Genomic DNA, 7944 nt, shown 5'->3' with positions numbered 1-7944 from the left:
CCTCCTCATTTTTTTTTGTGATCTCTTTTTGTGTCATTGTGGTGGCCCTCTCCCCGCCACCAACCCCGCGTTTGTTGATACTAGTTGATACCCCCGCAACTACAGCGTAACCAGTAGTAACCAGCCTAACCCCCACCGACCAAGGGGACGCGCTCCACACCCCGCAAGAGTTTTCAGGAGAAACTGGCGGCAGCGCCCCTGGCGGGCGCTCAAGCTGTCGACGCGGAGAGGGCCGCGGCGGCGCGGCGCAGGGATACGGCAGTGAGCCCACTGCCCCATTCTAGTACACTGTATTTCCAATATAGAAATCACACTGCGCATCACCCATCCACATTTCTAAAAATTGTCTCGCCACTCCCAACAATATACAATGCATATAATCAGGGACAAGACCCCAGACTATATGAAAGTGCGGCAAGTTTGGGAGTGGAGTGACTGTCTTCACTCCTCTTTCAGGATGCTGTTGTTTCAATGCAATTTCTGCATCTTCCAGAATTTCATTTTCGGTGCGTTCTGGTGGCTCATTTTTTTCTACTGGGTACCTGGTAGCGCCTGCAATATGTTCCCTCTTTTGCAGACACCAGTTGCAGCCGTAGTAGGCATTAAACTGCATGACCCTTGCATGGGGGCTCTTGCCACTGAATCAACTGCACAGCAAATGCAATATGTCCTGAACAGCTTCGGCTGCCCTTCATGCTCTAGAACAAAACCATTCTGAGACAGACCATCCATTTTTTCTACAAACGCATCTAGAAAGATGCCCATATCTGGTTTTTTCTTTCCAAACGAAAGAGCAGCCAATACAAGTTTGTCTGCTCTTTGCATAATGGGCACCTCATTCACCAACAACTGTATAGGCCAAATTGAAGTGTTGCTGGATGAAAACACTGGTGTGCCATCTGCATTTAATGTGAAACTAATCCTGTGCCCCTTGTCTGCAGTAGCAGAAACGAATTTGCGATATAATTCACCATCACAAATATCCGAAACGTTACTGCTTCGACTTAAGGGCTTTGTCAGGTCGAGAATTCTGCAGTTCTATAAAACCTTTCTAAGTTGAGAAGGCAGATCCAAGAGGACAAATGATGCACTGTTTACTGAGGACGCTAGAGCACAGCCACATTTCTCACACTGTAAGCAAGAACTCAATTGTGCATAGGAGTGCACTGCCAAACAGTTATCACAAATGTAATGAAAACTCATGCCGGTGCCGTGCTCTGAAAAGAGCTTACCAAGCTGGTATCGCGAGTGTGGCAGAACAGGTCGTTCAAAAAATAAGTTGATCATTTCAATCAAACTTATAATTGGTGTAAAGGACAAATTACTTTTTACGGCATGTTTAAATACCATTAAAAGCATCTCGCCTTTGGGAACGACAAGCTTTTCGTTCAAGACCTCCTGAAACAAATCTCCAAGCTGTGTTCTGCTTGTGTCGGCATCAGTTGACAGGTTTCCATTGAGAGGTTCTTCATTGTCCTTGCCATCAACCACATCACCCACTTCACTGTTACATTCAGATGGAAACACGGCCTGTGTCACGCTGTTCATAGTATCGTGTTGAGTACCCTGCAGATAAAATTCATTGTAAGGTTTGCATAGATACATTTATTAAGTTGAAGCATACCATAGTTGTAAGGTCAGTTGTGTCATCACAACTGTCAAAATCTGTTGTGTTTTCATCATCACTGATCAAGTGATTTACATCGCATGGATCACACACAGTGGTTGCACAGTCTCCACTGTAATCACCTCCATCGTCTACCTCATGCAGATCTTTCACTTGTCCACTTCGATCACCCAGAGTGGCTGGTTGCGGAGATGTCTAGACAAAAAAACAAAAAAAAAATAGCGAGATTATACTGGAAACATATTTGCTCTTGCTGAATTTTACAAGACTGCTGTTCATGGTATTGCAAGCTGTTGCAAGTTTTGTATTACACTGTTGCAAGTTTTATATTACGCTAAAACTAGACAGATGCACGCTCATTTTGATACCTATCGTGTACGCCTTTTATAAATCTATCACATTGATAATACAAACTTTATGAACACCCCTATATACACACACACACACACACACACAGGTTTCTTTTTTTCTTTTTTATGAACATCAGCTCTAAAAAGTGGAGCCAAGATTTCAGTCATAATAACTAAAAGCTCAGCGCTCTCTTACTGTCAATTGTGTCTCGTAATTAACTTAAGCACACACACTCGAAATCATAAGTCAAAGCATTAAGAAATTATCTTCATACTTGCACTCTTTAACAAACACACATACACACATACACACACACTGAACGCACTGCGTACAATTAATATTTAAGCCGAAGGTGCAGCCTTCTGCGCACCAGCGTTCTAGAACATAGGCTGCTCACTCCGTTGGAATCACTGCCCATTGTTGAATCGTCGCCGTTATTCTCATGCTGCATAGCGTTGTCCGCTGCCAACACAACATCCGTCGATGTAGCATTTTGCGGTGCCGTGTACTCCATGTGACCGACAGGTGGCCGCGCATCCAGTGGATCTTCATTCGAACTTGCATGGTGTGAACCATCTTTCAGGGATTCCTACGTGACAAATTTCAAATTTAACAAGGATATTTTCTGCCCATATTCCGATAGAGAATTTACTTACAGCTTTAGCGAGCCGCAGCCTGGCTGATGAGTCTGTTTATCTGGGCACACTGAAGGCACTGCTTGGATTTAGATACTTTTTGTACTTTCCGCGCTTTCTCTGTTTTTTCTGCGGTTCCATTTCTCTAATGTTCCACCTTCTCGAAGGGAGGAAACTGTCCTCAGCACACCCAGACAGATGCCATCGCAAAAAACATCTCTCATCTCTTGTTGCCATGTGCCTCTTTCACTTACTATGGGGCACGGAAAGGGATCTCTTCCTTGTGTGTTATTGCTGAAAAAAAGATGCATTGAGTAAGCCATCTTTGCAGCTTCTCACACTAGCAACCATGACCCAAGTTCAATACAGTCGCCGACCGTTTATTCGCACGCCGAAAATTCGGACATGCTCGTTTATTCGGACACCTTCGTGGCACCGCCACTCGTCCCATTGAAGTAATGTAAACTCACGACCGAAAATTCGAACGCCCCACAGTCCGCCGTTCGATTTTTCGGACTCCGGCTGGCTGATCGAGTGCGACGTTGACCGCCATAACAAGCTGTCAGCAATGTTTACAAACTTTTGATAGGTTGCCAGCGCTGAAATGTTGCACTGGCTATAACTGTAGATCGTGCCAGTGTCAAAAATCCACGCAGAAATTACTGATCTCGAAGGCTATGTTTGTTAACTACACGTAACGGTTGCCTTTTGGCTTTAGCCAGTCAAGTATCCATTGAACGGCTACCACGGCCAAACAGCAGGCCAAGCCAAGCCAAGATTGTAATCGGCTCGGTGCGGCTAAAGCCCTCCATCGCGGCGGAAAACGCATGGAGGGGCTTTAGGTGCGGCGTTTGAGGAGAATGGCAGCGCGTACGAGTACGACGCCGATCCTAATTCGGACAAAGAGAGTACGACAACAGAAGCGCTGCAACATCAATTAGCCCAACATGTGTGAGGGTTTGCGTTGTCCGATGTTTCTGTGGCTAGGCCTGATCTGCATCCCGAGCTTAGTGTCCCGCTCCCTTGTTTGTTGCTTGGCATGCGAGGCCTGCTTGCCCGTTCCATGTGCGCCGTCGGAACTAAAGAAACGCGGCAACTACAAGGCCGTGACGATGGCAAAAAAAGCGGCGATTATTCACCAGGTGGAAGTTCCTTGGGAGTTTTCGCCGAGTTGGGCGATGAGATATCCGTCAGCTACTCGAACCAGCGCATGTGGACAGTGACTGCTGTGATGACGCACCTCCCACACCAGTCATCAAATGCGGATTTAGCATAGGCCATTACAGTGCTACTGCCGACCATCACGGGTGGCCAAACATTGGCTGTAATACAGGTCAACTTGGTCGCGCGTAAGCGTACATGTGTACAGATGCGCACTGACAAGTTTTTTCCGGCCGCTGGGCCAATAAAAGTGCTTTTTTCTGGTGAATCCTTTTTTTCGGACTCCCGATTATTTGGACTTTTCGGCGGTTCCCGCCGAGTCCGAATAAACGGTCGGCGACTGTAGACCTCTCCCTGTTTGTAAGCAGTGTGACGTCACTGGCAGTGTCCCTCCCCCGTGTCCCGCTTTCGGAGCAAGCGCTGGTTTGCAAGAAAGTTCCGCTGGCGGGATCTCTGCATAGCAGCGCTGCGTGTGTCTGCGTTACTTTGATAGACGTTTTTGAACATTGCTATTTTCTGAACTCACAGCTGTCAAAAGGAATAGTCACTGCCTATAATGAACGATTCTGCTAGGTCAACATATGATTTTCTCGTCGTGGATGACAGCCATAAAAGAATCTTATTCTCTTCGAAAGCGAACGTTGTACATTTTCACGACGACTGGTGTTTGGAGAAATATTAGCATGGAATGGATGTGAACGTACTCAATTTCCGTCACGAAATCTGCACTGCAGTTTTAAACGATGTACAGCATTGACGGCTACTGTGCGCGAGGTCACGGACTAGATTCTCACTCACGGCGCAAGATTCTGATCGGAGATTAATGAAAAAAAAAAAAAAACACGAAGGAAACACTCATTGGCGTGCGTTCGGTTGAGGTTAACAAATCCCCGTGAAAATTAAAGTGAAGTTTTCTCCTACGGCGTTCCTCATAATCCACCGAGCAGTTTTGAGATGTTAAACACAATAATTTAATTATAAATAATCTCTTGCGCGGTTACTTCGCTGTAGCTGATGCCTACAACGTGTTTCCATAGGTATTCCTCTCCTTTAGACTTGGTACACAAACTCGGAATGTCACTTCATAAATATCGAGCCGTAATGATAAGCTAACTAGAATATGACAACCAAGAATCTCCATCTCCTATAAAAGGTGATACACGTATGGTTCTGGGTAATCGCCGTGGTAAACCGTACATGCATGTTCGGCAATGCTAAAACACGCTGGTAGCTCATGCATAGTCTCACTTTTCAGCCCAGGCATTATGCTCATTTATTTTTTTTTTTTTGTGCACGCAGTACAAACACTGAGATGTACGCACTCGCAGATCATCGCGTCAAATGAAATGTCCAATCCTGATGTTACGTCGACAACCGGTCACTGCAAATGGCCCTGTTAGACACAACGCGCGCCAATGTTTTCGCAAACAAGATGCATCGTTATTCACGCACCACGCACAATATTGTCAGCTTCAACGTTCGCAAAGGTGAACCGGTACTGTCGCTGCCTTTCAACACACACTACAGGCCACAGTAAACGGGGCACATTTTCGAAGACGATGCCGCTGTTCCTCGCACAGACCACCATGCACGTGGGTTCACTTCTCCAAGGTAAACAGCCAGCAGCGTGGCAAATTTTTCGTCACGCAGTCCACGACACATTTATATGTTCTTTGACACATACCACAAATAATCTTGGAACCGAAAGATGAAGGAAAAAGTTCAAAAGAAAAAACAGAACCTGCGCCAAACACCGTGCGAACGGTACCACACTGAGCCGGCAGCGGGAGTGTTTTGCCAACCACCGCCGTTGCACGTGCGCCGAAAGGTCACGTGACCTGACGTTACAGTGGCAAGTGTGAAGACTGCGCCGCCTGCACTGACGCTCTCCACCGATGCCTCGACCGGCGCTGTCTAGGTGGCGCTGGTTGTAGCTTACACGTCGCTCGCTCGGCTCGCTGCAGTGAAGCTGTCATGTCAAGGCTGATTTGTGGCGGATATGGTTTTGTTTGAGCCGTAAATTTTAGTAGTGTCTCTACTATAATGCAGGGCGTAAGTGCCTCATAAAGAAATGAAATTTGCGGCAGATATCATCAAGCATTATCACCGTATGGTATGACCGTACGCACAGTATCATAAGTGAAGCTTTACATTGTTCGCAAACATCGTGGCCAGCTAAGCTTGCGAGTGCTTGCGATCGTTCCTTGATGCTGAGAAATGTAACCAATGAACATTTTGGGGGATTGCCATTTCACAAGGTTATAAGCAACCTCAAGAAGCACGAAAAAAATGCTACAGTAAAAGCTCGTTAATTCGACTCTCGTTAATTCGGAAAATCGGTTAATTCGGACACGTCATCTGGTCCCTGTAAATATACGCATCACTCTATGAGACTGGGCGCTCGTTATTTCGGACAGAGTTGACCGCAAATCGGATAATTCGGCGACTTTCGGGCCGCTGGCGAGGCTCGAAAACGAAAAAAGAACAATTCGGAACAAAAGTGAAGCTCAAACGCAGCATCGCCATGGACATCAATTATCGACTTGGCTTGGATTGAGACTGGTTGAATGCCTTTTTTTCACGTGTGGGTTTTGTTGCTTTGTTCCCGTTGGTGTGCTGCATTGTTGATCGCCGATTTATCGAGGAACGTTTCAGTACGGCTCCTTTAGCTTGATCGTTGCTGGTGCTTTTGTGCTGACTTCTCGTGCGACCGCACTCTCCGCCGATGGCAACGCCGGCGAAGCGGCCCAAGTACGAGGCCAAGGACTTCACCACCAAAGTAGAAATTTTGCGTGCTCTGAATAACGGGCTCTCCCGACAAGAAGTGATGAAGAGTGATGAAAGGGGATCCTTCAATCGGCGGCAAGAAGCAAGGAACGAGTAACCGTACTTTTAATCCCCCAACGTGACGGGAACAGAGCGCTTGCCGCTTCTCGTTATCGGAAAGGTTCAAAAGCCACGCTGCTTTAAGAACACCAACAATCTTCCCGTGGATTACCGTGCCAACCGAAAAGCGTGGATGACGGGTGAAACTTTTGCGGTGCTGCAGACATCATGCGAGCTGCTGAGCACCTTGAAGGGCTCAGAAAAATTGTGTCTGCGCGAATTTCTGCTCGAAAACAGACAAGCATCCGCAATTACTTTGTTAAGTAAAGGTATGTTGAAAAAACTCGTGCATTTATTGTGTTTATTTCGGCCATTCGATAATTCGGACATTCGGTCAATTCGGACATTTTTTCCGGTCCCTAGAAATCCGAATTAACGAGCTTTTACTGTACTATGACATTGATATCAATTTCCTTCATGTTGTTATACAGTATACCTAACATTTTGCATGAGATAGTTTTCAAGAACCTAATTATTCTTGCGTATTCACAGTGGAAATATTTTTCACTTAACAAGTGCACAGAAAATCAGAGAGCATTTTACTCTTCTTACACATTTTATTTGAAGTTGGAGGCATCAAAGTAGGGAAGAAAGCTAGCACACTACAGGGTGATGCACATCACATCGTTCTTCGAAGCTTGAGGTGCTTTGATCTTTCTCTTGCAGAACTTCTCTGTTTATAGATTTCGTGAAGAAGTGAAGCCGTGTGAGAACAAAAAGCTTGATTATGTTGCTGGTCAGATCTTGGTTGTGTGAGTCACACGCTATACGGATGGCACGCTCTGCACTGAGTTAAGAAGTTCAACTATAGTGTCCCTTTGGAGCTTATTATAACTGAACCACGATGTGAATGTGTCCTCCAGTTCCTCCACAAATGAAAATAGTTCAGGTGACAGGTACAAAAGCCCTCCTCCAACATCACGGAATGCTGTGAATGACGCAAGATCCTTATCTCCGTTCTCGAGGGATTTGAGCACCTGCTCAAAACAGTCCCGGCATTTCGTTGCCATAACTTTCCTCCGTGCCACATAGCCGGCCAAATAGTACACCAGTCTTCCATCACTGACTTGCACATGATACGCATGGTCAGAAAGGAGAGTCGATGCCTGTAGTACACTTGAAGCATCGTCCAGGTTTCCAGTGTCCAGTAAATTGTCGACATGGATGGCCACTTCATCACTTCCAACTAATGACGTAAGTGTGTCACCTGCACAGTTGCCCGTGTCTGATGCTTTTAACAAATTGTAAAAGCTAAGGGAATTCACGGCAGTAAGGAACTCGGTC

General features: G+C 46.0%; 1 long non-coding RNA gene across 1 annotated transcript; it reads right to left on the bottom strand.

Moving 5' to 3' along the window:
* Positions 1 to 1304: 1304 nt before the first annotated feature.
* On the bottom strand, positions 1305 to 2438 carry LOC119402239 (uncharacterized). The gene is made up of 3 exons (XR_005185695.2): positions 2349 to 2438; positions 1625 to 1822; positions 1305 to 1566 (listed from the first exon to the last, which is right to left on the bottom strand). It is a non-coding gene; the product is annotated as an uncharacterized LOC119402239 (long non-coding RNA).
* Between the last annotated feature and the right edge of the window lie 5506 nt (positions 2439 to 7944).

The sequence above is a fragment of the Rhipicephalus sanguineus genome, chromosome 8, assembly GCF_013339695.2.
Source record: "Rhipicephalus sanguineus isolate Rsan-2018 chromosome 8, BIME_Rsan_1.4, whole genome shotgun sequence".
Taxonomy (NCBI): Eukaryota; Metazoa; Arthropoda; class Arachnida; order Ixodida; family Ixodidae; genus Rhipicephalus; species Rhipicephalus sanguineus.
This window is presented reverse-complemented; position numbering and strand designations above follow the sequence as displayed.